General features: G+C 45.5%; 1 long non-coding RNA gene across 1 annotated transcript; it reads right to left on the bottom strand.

Annotated features, from left to right (window-relative positions):
- Positions 1-2,089: 2,089 nt before the first annotated feature.
- Positions 2,090-7,330, bottom strand: LOC132422710 (uncharacterized). Its single transcript, XR_009518876.1, has 3 exons — positions 7,218-7,330; positions 3,634-4,016; positions 2,090-2,124 (listed from the first exon to the last, which is right to left on the bottom strand). It is a non-coding gene; the product is annotated as an uncharacterized lncRNA (long non-coding RNA).
- Positions 7,331-16,159: the final 8,829 nt, after the last annotated feature.

Genomic DNA, 16,159 nt, shown 5'->3' on the forward strand with positions numbered 1-16,159 from the left:
AAAAAATAATCCATCCTCATTACAGAAAACTTGGATTATACAAAAGCACATAAAATAGAAAATAAGAACCATTCACGTTACAAGTGAGTTTTACTTTTTTATTTTCTAATGCTTCCTCCTTTTTTATATATTCATCCAATTAATTCATGCGCCTAGCTTTTTAAAAGTTAAATCGTTCAGAAAAGCTTATAATAATAAAAAAAAAAAATGAACATTCCCTGCCCCTCCAGCAGCTCCTCCCCTCAAATGCAATCATTTTAACCGTTTCTCTTTCACTTATTCTGTGCTCATTCTGTTTACCACCATCATTTTAATAGTGTGGTTTATGCTTCTATTACTCCAGGCACTGACTTTAGACATTATCTACTGAATGCCTACAATGAACAATAAAGATTAACTTGCCTGGTTTTGTTTTGTTTTGTTTTGTTTTTTCCGCAGCAACGCAGGGCATGTGGGATCTTAGTTCCCCATCTAGGGACCTAACCCGTGCCCCTGCAGTGGAAGCACTGAGTCAACCACTGCACTGCCAAGGAAGTCCCTAACTTGCCTTTAAGAAACTGAAGGCTCCCTTTGTTTCCTTTCAGCCAGTGCCTCGAACCGCCCCCTCCCTTCTCCTCCCACCTTCTGTCTTTTACATTGTTGTGCAAAACATTCACATTCCATTCTGGATCATAATTAAATCTTCAGTCTTTGTTTATAGGTTTAGTATAAATAACTGAAACCAAACACAGGGCTTACATTGTTATGGCAACATGATTATTTACTCCATAGTCAGAAGTTGCTAAGATGACTCTGCTTTATCTAATGGTCCAGCGTCACACTCCCGGTTTCTTACAGGACAGACATATCACCAAAGTCACAACGTCTTTTCTTTCACCCTGTACATTGCTCAAAATCATGCGACATTTTAGGATGCTTTGTTTCTGGACCATGACTTTCTTATTGTTTTCTATTTTATCTCAAGTCTCTGCTTTGGATTTGTTTTTGGTAGGGTTTTTTTTTTTCCGCTTGTTAAGTAAAGGAACCTATGCTTATTACATTATAACACTACTGTCGTCTAGCTTCTATTACATGAAATTTTTCCACTAAAGTCATTTTTCTGGAAATCCACTTTGTGAATCTCTTCGAGGATGCGGTTTTCTTCTGGCTCCTGTATTTTTTCTGCATCTTCTTCTAGCGCCACTGGTTATTCTGCTTGATATTTTATCCTTTCTCTTTCGTGCTGCCAGCATTCTTCACAATTTGGCGATTTTATATTCTTAGGAATGAAAGAGTGAATTACTTATTCCAAGTAGCTTATAGCTGATGCAGGCTTTCCTCACTATTATGAACATTTATCTATTTCCCCAACTGGTTTGTCTCCTGCATAGGAAGGCACTTAGCAGTACCGTTTATGTGGCACGGCAAGCTGCACTTGAGAGAACTGACAGGCAACCCACCACTTATGCCAGAAGCAGGAAGGCTTTATTCTGGGATGCCAGGAAAGAAGTTCCAGAGAGTTTGTTCATTTTCTTTAGGGGAGAGCTGGGTCCAGGCAGCTATTGCTCTGCAAGCAGATACGGGAAGAGGGGAGAGGGGTGTGGCTGCCCTGGCTGGTCCACAGGCAGACAGACTTGCAGCCAACCCTAACAACGCTAGGCCCCCTTCTCATTCCCATCCTCCACAGCCAACTCATCCTGAAGTCTCTCTGGGACTCCGAAATGTACATCAGTTCGCGCCTTCACTCCATTCTTTTCCGGACGTCATATTCTGTCTGAGCCTTCCTCACTCTGTTTCATCTACTGAGACACCTCCTTCAATTTTCCATCTTCTATAAATGTTTGAATCTCTTACTCACTGTCTGATCCATCTCATATCACCTTTGCTGCTATGAGCTTCTATCCCCTTTTTTTTTTTTTTTTTTTTTTTTGCGGTACGCGGGCCTCTCACTGCTGTGGCCTTTCCCGTTGCGGAGCACAGGCTCCGGACGCGCAGGCTCAGGGGCCATGGCTCACAGGCCCAGCCGCTCTGCGGCATGTGGGATCTTCCCGGACCGGGGCACGAACCCGTGTCCCCTGCATCGGCAGGCGGACTCTCAACCACTGCGCCACCAGGGAAGCCCCTATCCCCTTTTTAATGGGATCTCTGAAGGGAGACACAAACACAAATCCTCAATCAATTATTTGGAGCCAAATATCCATTATGAGTCATTTGCTATATTTTCTTCCAGATTTTTTTTCTGGCCTTAAGTTTCCAGTGTATGTTCCACAGCATATTAATTTCACAGGAGATTAAGTTTTCTGAAAAGAAAAGAAACTTTGGAAAATTTTTCCCTCTTAGAAATTTATAGTAACACATTAACATAATGTATCAGTCAGTATTCAGAAATGCAAGCAACAGGAGCTGCCTCAAACTGATTTGAATAGGAAAAGATCTTAGTTGAATGATATTAGATATTTGACAGATTCACCAAGAAGACTAGAGAATGAGGGCTTAGAAAATGGGCAAGAATAAACAAAAGATACGCAAACTGGGCTTCCCTGGTGGCGCAGTGGTTGGGAGTCCGCCTGCCGATGCAGCGGACGCGAGTTCGTGCCCCGGTCCGGGAGGATCCCACATGCCGCGGAGCGGCTGGGCCCGTGAGCCATGGCCGCTGAGTCTGCGCGTCCGGAGCCTGTGCTCCGCAAGGGGAGAGGCCACGGCAGTGAGAGGCCCATGTACGGCAAAAAAAAAAAAAAAAAAAAAAAAGATACGCAGACAGAAGCACAGCAGTCTGGCAGGGACCCTATGTGGTCACCCTGGGCACTGGCCAGCATGGGCACTGGCAAAGCTGCTGCCCACTGTCAGGAAAGATTCTCCACCACCTCTGCTTCTTGGGGAAACCAGCCCAGATCCAAACTTCCAGGCAGGTGCATCTCTCTGGTTGGTGCAGCTGCCAAGAAAGAGAGGAATAAAGTACATAACTAGAATTTTCAGCTTCTGCAATGGGAGATGGAGTCTGCCTCACAAGATGAGATATTCCCCACATATAGGATGGGAATCCAGGAACTGGGCAGCCAAAATGAAAAAATACCCACTTCCCATATCCAGCAAGGCTCTGAGAAGACTCGCAAAAATAAATCCTGTCTGATAAGGTTTCACTTAGGCTTTCCCCATCTTATTTTACCACAGCCTTTTTCTAGAACAATTATTAACATCTCACAAAAAATAGTGCTCTACAGAAAGCAATATGTGAGATGCTGTTACATATACTAGAGTAATATCATTGTTATGCAAAACTGGAATCATACTGTACATGTAATTTTGTATTGCTTAATGTGCAACAGTATATAAGTTAACAGGGCATAATTAACACGCTTTCCTTGTTTCTGCTTTCTTAATGCTTTCCTTTTTTATACCTCCTTGCTCTTTCCTTTGTTTTCTACTTTTGTTATAAGGATTATGTTTATTTCAACATATCTTCTCCAGTTACTTGCAAAACATGTACTTCACTCTTCATTTTTCCTGTGGGTACTTTAAAGATTTTCAAAAAACTTTTTACAAATATTATTCTAATCTTGAAAGTCAAGAATAAAGTTATATCCTTTCATTTTCCTCATATGAAATAAAGAAATGAATACAATTTTACTCTTTCCAAACCCACTTCCTACTTACGGTCAATGATTTGCAATTTAAATTCCCATTGTTGCCAATAAATTATTGTGTTTACATTGCATTTTTCCTTGAAACAGTTTTGGGTTTTTTTTTTTAATTTTCTTTATTTTTTTGGCTGCGTTGGGTCTTAGTTGAGGCATGCGGGATCTTTCATTGTGGCGTGGGCTTCTCTCTAGTTGCGGCGTATAGGTTTTCTCTCTCTAGTTGTGGTGCACGGGCTCCAGAGTGAGCGGGCTCTGTAGTTTGCAGCACGCAGGCTCTCTCATTGAGGTGCTCGGGCTCAGTAGTAGTGGCATGTAGGATCTTAGCTCCGACCAGGGATCGAACCTGGGTCCCCTGCTTTGGAAGGCGGATTCTTTACCACTGGACCACCAGGGAAGTCCCTGAAAGAGTTATTTTTAAAACTTACTTTTAAAGTTTAGTATAATAGTAAAATAATAATATATTTTATTATTATGTTTTGGTAATTTGGACTGACTATAATTTAAGTGGCTTTATTGGTTTATTATCAAGAATTCTAAGTCACCGTGCTCGAGTCCTTAATTTTGTTTCATCTTTCGATGAGGGGTAGTACTTCCAGTAATTTACTGCAAGAAGAAAATATAATCAGTATATTTACTTCCAGAAGAGAATATAATTAGAACATTTTATGGACCTTGGCATATCTGAGAATATTTTTCTCGTGTCTTTACAGATAGCCAACAACTTAGTTATAAAATTCTGAGTCACAAACTTTTTTTTCCCCACAAAACTGAAGATTTTGTTCACTTGTGATCCTTATGAGTAAATTCTAAGAAATACCAGATACTTGAGTTGTTCCTTCCTAGATAACCTTTTTCCCCCTTATAATCCAATACTTTTTCCAGAGCGTGTCTGGGCATCTCTGTCTTTATAAATTTTACATGGATTGCAGTAAGCCCTCCTCCTACACATTCTTGTATCTTTTTCATCTCAGGAAGGTTTTCTTTCTTTGTATTGTAAATAATTACTTCTGCTCTATTTATCCTGCCCTCTTTCTCAGGAACAACCATAACCACACAGGACGGTGCTGAGATTAAATGTCCAGGTGCGAAAACTGGCCCACCTGGGGTCACACTCCAGTTGCCATCCAACAAGCTCTGTGATCTTGGGCATGTTTATTAATCTTCCTAAAGCTGTTTCCTCATGTGTGAAAACGGAGTAATAATACTTTGCAAGGAGTAAATATGATGCTTATAAATGGATTAGCACAGTGACTGGTACCTGAGAATATCAGGTTGCAAGGTACCTGAAGTTTTATCTTCTTGTTCAAAATCAAGTAGAAAGAAAGGAAGAACAAGGGAGAAAACCTCTTTATGATTACAATTTCAGATGCTTCATCTTAATTTGTGCTTGATACTTAATCCACAGTGCTTGGAATAACTGTGTTTTTAATTTTTCCCTCTGTTAAGAGTGTTAAGATGTTGTAACCCTTTTTTTTTTTTAATTTTTTTTATTGGGGTATAGTTGTTTTACAATGTTGTATTTATTTCTCCCGTACAGCAAAGTGAAGTAGAATTGTTGTAACCCTTTTATATAACCCAATAATTTTTTTGTAACGTGAATGATTTCACCCTCTAATTTATCTGTGTGCAATGAAGATATTCAAGCATTGATATGAATTATTACATTTAATAATATAAAAAGCTAATCCATGTGGCGAATGCTACAGCTCTAGAGAAAGTTTGGGATTTGTTGTTGCTGTTGATTTGCTATACTGACCTCACCTGTGTTGATGGCCCAGGCCTTCCAAGAGTGACAACCTGCAATTCTATTGGACACTCTTAGCGGTTACCATTATTGTTAGAATGTCACAGACCACTTTCGGTCTCCTCTTTTTCTCTTTTACACCTTCTTCCTGCCCTATGGTTCTTATATTGAAAGACTGGGAAGATCAGGAAGGAATTCAGGTCTCTGGCTGCCTCCTATGGGTAGAGAGAAAGATAGGATTGCAAACACACGCATAAAATAAAGTAAACCCTGCAAGAGACTCGTCTGTTGATGATAATCCTGTGTAACCAGGAGCTTCCCTCCTTGCTGATGTGGCGGGAGGGGATGCTCTACCTTTTCTAAGCACCACCATTCTTCTAGGTATCCAGGCCCCCACCGTCCATGTGGGTCAGTGGAGGGTGAGATGGGAGGTTCAACCAAGTCTCCAGGCCCAGGGTCACCTTCCTACTGAACCAGGAGGTGCTGGCCCTGATCAGCTCCAAGAGGCACCATCTCAGGGCCAGAGCTTGTTCTGTAGACTCAGTGATCTCTCTCTTCTCCTCCACCCCACTTTGTCATTGCCCTGGCTCCTTGGGGGGAGCAGGGGAGGGGTCTTAGGGAAGGATTACCTACACATCCAAATCTTTATTATCTTGCAACTCTACCCCAGCTCTTTAAAATGCAAGCACCAAAAACGTGATGCCTATGTTTTTTCAGGTTCTGCGCTAACCACATCCTTAAAGCCACAATGACTCTGGTCCAGCAGCCTAAGTAGTGAGAGGGCTCAGGGGTATCACTCAGTGAAGCCAGAGGAGGGAAGAACACAAAGGGCCCCCAACCACATCTCTGAGCCCTTGCAGAGCAGACCCTTGAGGACAGTGGTTCTCAAAGTGCAGTCCACGGAACAGCAGCACCAGCTGGAAATGCAAATTCTCAGCCCCAGCCGACCTGCTGTGTTAGAAACTCAGACGGTCCTGCGATCTGTGTATTAAGAAGCACCTCAGGTGACTCTGATGCATGCTGGAGTTTGGGAACCATGGCTCAGATACCAAATGTCTTCCCACGTTTTCACAGGCGGAAGAAACTCTCCCGAGAGAAGACAGAAGAGTGCTGCCAGATTTTCTCAGTCCTCGTACTTGCACGGATTTGGTGTCTGTGGGGATGGCTAATGTAGAGATTTGTCTTTCTCGCGACCTTCGTGAATCATTCCATGAGAACATGGTGGTGTCAGGGGCTGCAGCCTAAACCCCTTTTCAGCCGGAAGCTCTCTTTGCAATCTCACGGCAGCTTTGTGGGATGGGTCATGTTATCCCCACTTTCCAGCTGAAGAAACTAAGTTTCAAAGAAGTTAGCTGTCTTTTTCTAAGTCTGAGTTCAACTCCCTCCCTTCTGCAATGCCGTCCAGCACCAGAATACCCGAGTGTGTGTCTCAGCCCTGCCACCAGCCCTGAGCCATGGGCACAGAACTTCACGTGTCTGAGCCTCGGTCTCCTCACCTATAAGGTAGGGGTACACCTGACCTGCCCGGCCCACCTGCCTCACAGTCATTTAGAGAGCCAGGTGGGAGAAGAGGACATCAGTACAGTAGTAATCTCTTAATTATCCCCCATTGTATGTGTATGTGGGGGAGGGGACGTGGGCAAAGGACAATGTCCCAAGGAGTGTGCGGGGAGGGTCGAGGAGTCACCAAAGATGTAAGCTGCTGTGACAGAGTGTGAATGCGGGGGCTCCTGAAGGGACGTCTTAGGCAGGACTCTTTGGGCTGAAAAGAACAAAACTAAAAGTAGCGTCAGGAAAAAAAAAAGAATCATATCACTGGAGAACATGGATAAATGCCAAGACTCAAATGATGTCACCTGGTTTCTAGATGGATGGATCCACCGATGCCCTGTCTCTCTCTTAAGAGATCGCCTTCTCCCCTGCCTTAGGAGACCTTCATCCACGAGGAGACAGACGGCTCCCGGCTTTCATCATCCACATATGGCAATCACAAGGCAGAGAGGGCTTTCTTCCTCTAGCATCCTTCCCCCAGGAAAGGACCCTGATTGGCCCAGTTTAGGTCACACGACCACCCCTTCAACAATCCCTGTGGCCAGACTGACATCACCCACAAGAGCTGGATTTGAGGCTTGGAGAAAAGAGCGTTCTGACACTTCATTTATGTGGTTTGTGTTTATTGCGAAAGACCCAGGAAATTCCATCCCACAGGATGTCAGGCTGCAAGGTGTTCTCTGAACAGTTTTCTAATTCCCCCTCAGGCTCTCAACCTTGTCATACTGAAACTCCAGCCTGACATGATTTCAAAACCGGCCTTCAGGAAACCACCTCACCTAGATGCAACCTCCAGGCTCCAGGCACAATTTCTTCTTGGCTACGAGCCCCATCTTGCTGTATCACTCATGTATGCAGAGCCACATTGCAGCCAGGTCAGGATGGCTGGTTGACCACCATCCATCAGGTGTCTCCACTCTTCCAGGTCCAGGAGGGACTGAGCACAGCAGGCTGGCCAGGACCCACAACGTCAGCGGACAGGGATGTCAAACCGGCCTGCCTGCAGTCACACACCCACACTGGGGCACGCAGGAGTAAGGCAGAGTAATTGGGAGCACCACCAGAATGAAATGAAAGTGGGGAAGGAAAGTTCCTCAAAAGGGGAAGAGATAGTGGTCAGACCTGTGTGCATGAAAATGAACGCTGCAAGGACACCAAGGGCTGACTGGCCTCCACGGGCCTTCGCAGGGCATCTGACCTTACTGAGCCCTTTCTCACCAGTCGTCTGGTCCAGTTTGACTCGCCAGCTCTGTGCAGCTGGTTTCCTTCACTGGCTCCATGAAGAAGAGTTTCCATTTCCAAGACCAGAGAGGGGAGGCTGTGAATTGTTTGCCAGAGAACTGGGAGAACTTATGAGTCAGCTGTCTGGGCCAAGGCCCAGGTCCTGGGGCAGGTCAGCCAGGGAGGAGGGGCTGACACTGCAGAGAGGAGGGGGAGGGGAGAACCTGGACCTGCAGAGAGGAGGGGGAGGGGAGAAGGCACAGGACCCTCTCTCCCACCCACCAGGGCTACTCTCCAGGGACCAGGCTCAGGACTGAGCTCGTCCTCCCCGCAGAGGGAGTGAGAAGTCTGACAGTGCAGGTTGCCAGCAACTCAGCTGGGGGGCTGGGGGATGGCAGGAGGTGGGGGTGGGGGGTGCCTGGGGAGGGGGATCGTCTCTGGCTTTCTCCTCCGACAGCTGCTCAACCCAGGAGCCAGAAACTGGCTTCCACTCTGCACTGAATTCCTCACTCCCCGTCTCCCACCTCCCTCCCGGTCCCCTCCTGCTGCTTCCGGCCAAGCCTGAGGTCAAACCCTACCCCACCCTGCTGGTACAGCCGCCCTGGCCTCTGAGGAACAATAACCCCCAAGCGATATTACTACCAGAGTGAAGGCTCTCCTGCAGCCAAACTCGAGGCTACGTCATCTCATTCATCCTAACCCTGTATGTGGTGGATTCTATAATGATCCCTATTTTAGGGACGAGCCAATTGTAGAGAGAATACGTAGCTTTCCCAAAAACACACAACCAAGAAATGAGAGAGCCAGCGTTCCAGTCCAAGTCTGCTCTGGGGATCCCTAGCTGGGCCCCCCATGGCTGCTCTCCTGCCGCTTCATGGCTCACCCAGGAAGCCCCCTTTATTCACCCCACTAACCCTGGAGTCGGTGTTGCTAAGAGAGCTCCCTAAAATGGAGCCGGGAGGCCACTGAGGAAGTGAGACATATGCGTGTCTCAACCCAGATATAAGCTGACCTTTTGACCACTCACTGCCTTCACAAAGACATCTAGAACATCTGTCCAATGTTCCAGACCTCAAGACACTTATCAGACCCTTACCCTAAAATGACTCATGGCAGCCTATCCCTTAACAACAAATATTTCCTTCCTTGTGTCAGAGGACAGCCTTGTGGCTTTCGTCCTTGTGAGCCCCTGACTGTCTCTTCCTCAGAACACTGTTTCTGGTTGACCTAGACCTGTGTCTCCCAAACTGCAATTCTTAAGAGCCCAAATAATGTTCTTTGTTCTTTCAGGCCTTGATACTGATTGTCATCCGACAGCCCCGACGTAACAGGATGTTCAAAAAAGAACGTTTTCAGCTGAATCCTTTTTTACTGTGGCCCCAATGCTGAAGACAAAGGGTTAAGTTTCTACGCATTCTAAAGAGAGGCTCTTGACCAGCTATGGAGGACTTTCTAGGAAGGAGGTGAACCAGAAACACAATGTCTTTACCTATCAGGAGAGGCCGGGGTTGGTCAGAGGCAGGAGGGAAGCAGGGTGTTGGCAGGGCTGCTATCGGTTTCCCACCACATCCCCCAAAGAGGTAGAGGGCAAGGCGCTTCGCCTTCACCTTAACCCAAGTGAGAACCACTCAGGACATGGGCCGTGTCCTGTGGACACTTAAACTCTCAAGGGAAGAGGCTGGCTGCCCCAAAGCAGGGATGAAAAGATGCCTGTGAAGGGATGAGGTTACCCTCCCCCCAGTGGCGGGGCAATTGTCAAGGTCCTGTGGCTAGATGTGGACCCCACCAAAGGGGGCCGACCTCCAGGACAGAGGGACCCCAATGGAGAGTCTGCTTGGAGACTTCCGCTGGAAGTCAGGGCCGAGTGGAGGTGGGATGCTGTAAAGGATCAGCTGAAGGGGGGCGCTCTGATGAACCCACAAAACTACCTCCCCCCCGAGACAGTCAACATTTGAACCCCCGCCCATGAGGACTCCAAGGCCAGATGATGACCCCTTGTCTCTCCTGTCTCTGCCCCCGAGAAGGGCCAGAGGAGACACGGTGAGCAGGGAAGGAGGGTGAAAGGGCCGGTGGGACCAGTAAAGAGGCAGGCCGACATCCAGGCCCCCAAGGGGCAGACCGGGCACTTTCACTGGGATAAAAGACTTTGGACTGAACTTTTAATTTCCTGGAAATCAAGAGCTGAGTGACTAGAAAGGCTGTAGGACCTGCAAGATTTCATCCAAGGATAGAGAAGAGTAATGGTAGAAAGCAGGTTTATTGGAGAGCATTTGGAGAGAAGAGAGATCTGTTTCCCTCTGCGCTTCACTGAGTGCTGTGCATTCCCTACGCTGGTTGTGTTTCGCAAAGCACCTGCTCTATGCCCCGCAAGGTGCTGGGAATGAGAGACACAGCAATGAACACATCCAGGGTTCCTCGTGCCCTGCCGGAGTTCACGTGAGAGTGGAATTCTGGGTCTGTGTCCACCCACAGCTGTGTCTCCCCACCACCCCCTGTCTTGCCGAGAGACTTACTCTCGGGTTTAAGTTCAAAGACTTCATCAGCAAAATAACCACTCTACACTTAATAAGTAAGAGATAAGAAAGTTTATTAGGTTAATTATAAATTGTAGCACAAAGATAAGCAAAATGGTAAGAAATAAATGTATGTACAATCACCAAATTGGGGAAACACCTCCTTCCGGATCCAAGCAGCGCTGGCAAGTCCCTGAAACGGCAGTCCGGAGTCCCACCCCACGGGTGAGACTTCAGAGTACTGCTCAAAGGAGTCCTTTTAACGCCAAGCCGCAAGCTGATAATCACCAGCTTATGTGCAAATATGCAGCTCTGGCTGTTATCAGAAATGCTTTGCTCTCCAGTCGTACGTCTCCAAATGTTCGCTGATCCTGGGAAGTGGCCAGATTCCCAAGGCCCAGGAAGCTTCGTGACTCCCTTATCTGTTGGTTCTCGGGCTCGCTAGGTCGTTTCTACTGACTTACACATAGTCCGGCAGTTTAGCACCTTCAGGGTCTTTGTCTGGTCAAAGGCCTATTACTGCCTCTGAAGCCTGACCGAGACTATTAACTTCCCCAGCACCCCCGAGCAGCAGGACTGAGCCCTTGCCGTATTCCTGAGCAGGTGACTCATGGATACCCTCTGCTTGGCATGTACAGACGCGGAACCCACGTGTTGGGCTTGATCTCAAATAATCAATGCATCCCTCCCCCTGCCTCAGAGCTGAACGTGTCCTCCAGCTCCAGGATTTGTGCGGATCCGAGTCCTACATCAAAAATTCTTCTGCAGGTCCCCACCCCCAGCCCTTTATCCCACAACCTTCCACTGTGTGGAAGTGTCTTCATCCATGCAACAAAGATTTATGGGACACCTATTATGTGGCAGGCCCTGTGCTAAATAAAGATGAGGGGACTTCCCTGGTGGCGCCGTGGTGAATCTGCCTGCCAGTGAAGAGGACACGGGTTTGAGCCCTGGTCTGGGAAGATCCCACATGCTGCAGAGCAACTAAGCCCCTGAGCCACAACTACTGAGCCTGTGGGCCACAGCTACTGAGCCAGAGTACCACAACTACTGAAGCCCGCATGCCTAGAGCCTGTGCTCCACAACAAGAGAAGCCACCGCAATGAGAAGCCCACACACGACAATGAAGAGTAGCCCCCGTTCACCACAACTAGAGAGAGCTGGTGTGCAGGAATGAAGACCCAATGCAGCCAAAAATAAATAAATAAATAAACAAATTTTTAACAATAAAAAATAAAATAAAGATGAGGATGACACGGTCCCTCACTCTGAGTAGCTCCCAGTGTGAGTATCAGGAGAAGGGTTGGAAGGAAGGAGAAGCAGAGGGGGACAGGCTTGTAAACAGATGTTCATATCAATACTACTATGTAATAGGACTAGTATAGAGGTGTGTAGGGGCTGCTGTGGGAGATAAGAGTAGGGACCTGAGATATCACAAAGGAGGTGACATTTGAACCTGAAGTGGGTTTCCCAGGAGACAGAAGAAATTGCATGAACAAATCATGGAATGGATGTGGCAAGATCAGACCAAGGCAAGTGTCCAGCATGTGTGCAGTGCTCCTTTCTACCAGCAGAGGGTGTCCTTACAAGGGCACCAATCCCATACTGAGGGCTCGACTCCCATGACTTCATCCAAACCCAATTATTTCCCAGAGGCCCCAACCTCCAAATATCAATACCATCATATTGGGAACTAACATATGAATTTGGGGGAAACAAACATTCAGTCCATAGCAGAGGTCAATATAGGACTTTAAGCTACTGAACCAGCTTTATTTGCCAGAAAGACAAATTTGACAGCAATGTGGAAGACAAACTGGGTCTAACTCAATTTTTCCTTATACTGTGGGGCTGCGCATTAACAGGGCTGTGTGACTCAACCCTAAGAGGAGCAGAAGGGTCTGGCTTCTGGTCCAAACATCTGGCCATCAGATTTTCCCAGGCAATCCCTTGGCAAAATCTCACCACCCCAGGCTCTCGGGCATCTCTCCTAGGCAGGACCACACTGAGTGGGGACTGAATGGTCAGCAGGGGGCACCAAAGGACTGGTGATTGGACAGTCACAGGGCTGGTCAGAGCCTTCCTGCCACGTGGTGAAAAGGGAAGCCTTCCAGGTTCCAGACCCTGGCACAGCCTGATCCCCTGGGCTCCATCATTCCCAGCCTCCTCCTCCCCTCGCCCCCGCTCCCATCCATACCCTGACCTCAAATAGGAGGTCAGAAAAGGAAGGAGGTGGTTTTTTTCCCCCCAAATTCAGGGCAAACACACACACATACTTTTTTTTAAGGCTCTTCCCAGTTTCTTAGAGAAGTTTTTACTCACCAAACTCAGCAATTTCCTGATCAAGTTTTGGATCATACTTTTGTGTATTCCTAAACTAACACCGTGGCTCTGGGCTATGAACAAGGACGCTTCTCAGAACATAAAATCACAAGCCAGAGCTGGACGAGAGCCCCGGAACTGATTCTGATCTGGTAATAATTCCGCACTCTTGAGAGTAACTCACAAGCTAAAAACTGTATTTAGTAATATAGTTACCACAGGTGACCTGCAGCTGGGAGGAGGAAAGGACACCCAGAAACCATCTAAATGTCCAAAATGAGGGGACATTACCAAATGTTGAACATCAGCAGGAAGGAACAGTGTGTCATCATTAAAATGGAAATTATACACTTGTAGGAAAATTCGGTAAGAAAGTAGAAATGGGGACTTCCCCAGTGGTCCAGTGGCCAAGACTCTGCGCTCCCAATGCAGGGGGCCCGGGTTCATTCCTAGTCAGGGAACTAGATCCCACATCCCACATCCCGCATGCTGCAACTAAGACCCAGAGCAGCTGAAATAAATAAATAAACAAATTTTTTAAGAAAAGAAAGTAGAAATGCTTGTCTCTTCTTTTTGCGGGGGAAGGGGGATGCATTAAAAATAGTTTTGACTCATTCCTGGAGGCAAACCTAGTCTTCCCCTCCCGCTGAGAGAGTGAGGGCAGGCAGAGGAGCTTCCCGCTTGGTTGGGAATTTGCTTGCTCACTTGTTTTAAAGAATAAGTGATTACAATGCCTGTTTTCTATATTTCTGTATTCTGGTATATTGTGTAACTTTTAGGTACCAAAATATTAGCATTTTTGTCCATATAGCAACATTAATTCAGTATTTTTCAAAACCTGAACTCTTAACCATTTATGTATTGAGATGTACCTAAGAATTTGAGATGTACATAATGTAACCTATAGGTTACATTAAAATTTCAAATCAAACAAATGTTAACGCTATTAGAAAGCATTCTTCTATACCTCCATAATCTGCAAAAGGCGACAGAAAGTGGCAATCAACAAAGTAAAAAATAATTCTCATTATCCCTGAGCAAAGGATGTTGGACGTTTCAGTACTGAAATTGATACCAGTTCCTCTGCGTTGTCATCCCTGTTCATAAATGAAGTAATTAAGGAAGGCAAAGCAAATTGAACATATGATCTTTAAAATAGAAACTGGCTTACAGTTAACAACAAAGACCGCAGGCCCTGAAAAATATTCCAAAGCATCTCAAAGTTACTAAACAAGAAATGAGGTTATTAGAAGATGGAATCGGCTGTCCCTCACCCCTATCAATCTAGATGAAGATGACAGTGCTTTCAGTAGCTGGCAAACCGTCCACAAAATTACATTCACAGCTCAAGGACGGCACCACTGATGATGATTGCTTTTTAAAATTGTGCTATTTTTTAATTGAAGTATAATTGGCTTATTATATTATATTAGTTTCAGGTGTACAACATAGTGACTCAATTTTTCTATACATTACAAAATGACCACCACAATTAGTCTAATTACCATCCGTCACCATACAGAGTTATTACAATATTATTGACTATATTCCCTATGCTGTACGTTACATCTCCATGACTTACTTATTTTATAACTGGAAGTTTGTGCCTCTTAATCTCCCTCACCTATTTCATTCATTCTCCCCCCATCTCCCTCCCCTAGCAATCACTAGTTTATGCTGTCAGAGAGGAAGAAATTTTCCTCTGCCCTTCTAGTTTCTTCTGGCTGATCTAAGAAATTAAACTGACATGAGACAGATTAACAGGAAAAAAATCAAACGAAAGGTTAATAACGTCTATACATAGGAGAAACCCAAGAAAACTGAGGAACTCACCAAAATAGGTGAATGGTGCCCTTAAATACCATCTTGAGCTAAAGACAAAAGAGGAGCTGGGAGTAGTGATTTGGGACTTCAGTTAGGAGGAAGGCATTTCACAAGGAGATGGAAAAGCAGATGTTTGGTAAACAAATGTTCGCTGGGCCTTGCAGAAAAAGCGACAGAGTGGACTCTGATATCCAGGCCCAGTGGAGCTTCCCCCACCACACCTAGCCCATATTCTTTGCACAAATCTCTGGTGATAGCTCTATTCTAGATTCTTTAGGCAGCTAAGGAGGAGGTTTCCTGAGACTTCTGATTCTTAAAAATGATCATCCTAATCTAATCCTCATGCCAAAGAGATACATTTTAGGGGGCAAATCTTGCTCCCCTCCAGCCCCACCTTTGAAATCTCTTTTAAGAAGTTTCATAGACCAGAAGTTGAGTTGATCAGTTGCTTTACATCTCATTGAACCGGTCTCTTAGTCCTGACAGTAGGTCAGTTCAGTTTCTCATTTCAAGAGGCTGTAATGCAGGTGGGCTCTCAAGGTTAGGGCTTTAGAGTCCAAGCAATCAGGTATTTAAAAAGAGGCATTTCTATGCAGAAAAAGAAAAACAAAGGTTAATGATTGGAGCAAATTTTCTGAGTCCTGAGAGTTGCCAGTCGAAGATTTCTAGATGTCAGGGCTGAAGCATCTTTTGCAGTTTGAAATATCTCTGGTGATGTCATCAGGTACTCAGGTAAACTTTCTGAGTGGCTTACACAGCAGCAGGCACAAAGATTGTCTAAACATGGGCTATTGCAGGGGTCTCCCTTAAGCTGATATCAGGTTGTTCAGTTTCCATTTGCAGGACTTCAGGAAAAGGGCCACTTTAGTTCTCAATGATTCCAAGTCAAAGTGGGAGAAAAAGTGGAAACATTAGTTTGGAGAGCTGGAGCCAAATATTTGAGGAAACTAGAAGAATTCAGAATCCAGTCTAGTTTACTGATCTTGATCTTTTGTTAGTATTTTTATGAAGCCATCAGCTTTTTCATTAGAGTTCTGTAATTTCTTACCTAGTTCAGTGGTGTTATCTAGAAGTTATCAGAGGGACTTCCCTGGTGGCGCAGTGGTTAAGAATCTGCCTGCAAATGCAGGGGACTTTATTACCCACTTTGTTGGGGTTTTATCATAAATAGATGTTGAATTCTGTCAAAAGCTTTTCCTACATCTATTGAGATGAATATATCATTTTTATTCTTCCATCTATTAATATGGTGAATCATGTTGATTGATTTGTGGATATTGAACCATCCTTGCATCCCTGGGATAAATCTCACTTGATCATGGCGTATGATCTTTTAACGTATTGTTGAATTCAGTTTGCTAATATTT

This window comes from Delphinus delphis, chromosome 1 (genome assembly GCF_949987515.2).
Source record: "Delphinus delphis chromosome 1, mDelDel1.2, whole genome shotgun sequence".
Taxonomy (NCBI): Eukaryota; Metazoa; Chordata; class Mammalia; order Artiodactyla; family Delphinidae; genus Delphinus; species Delphinus delphis.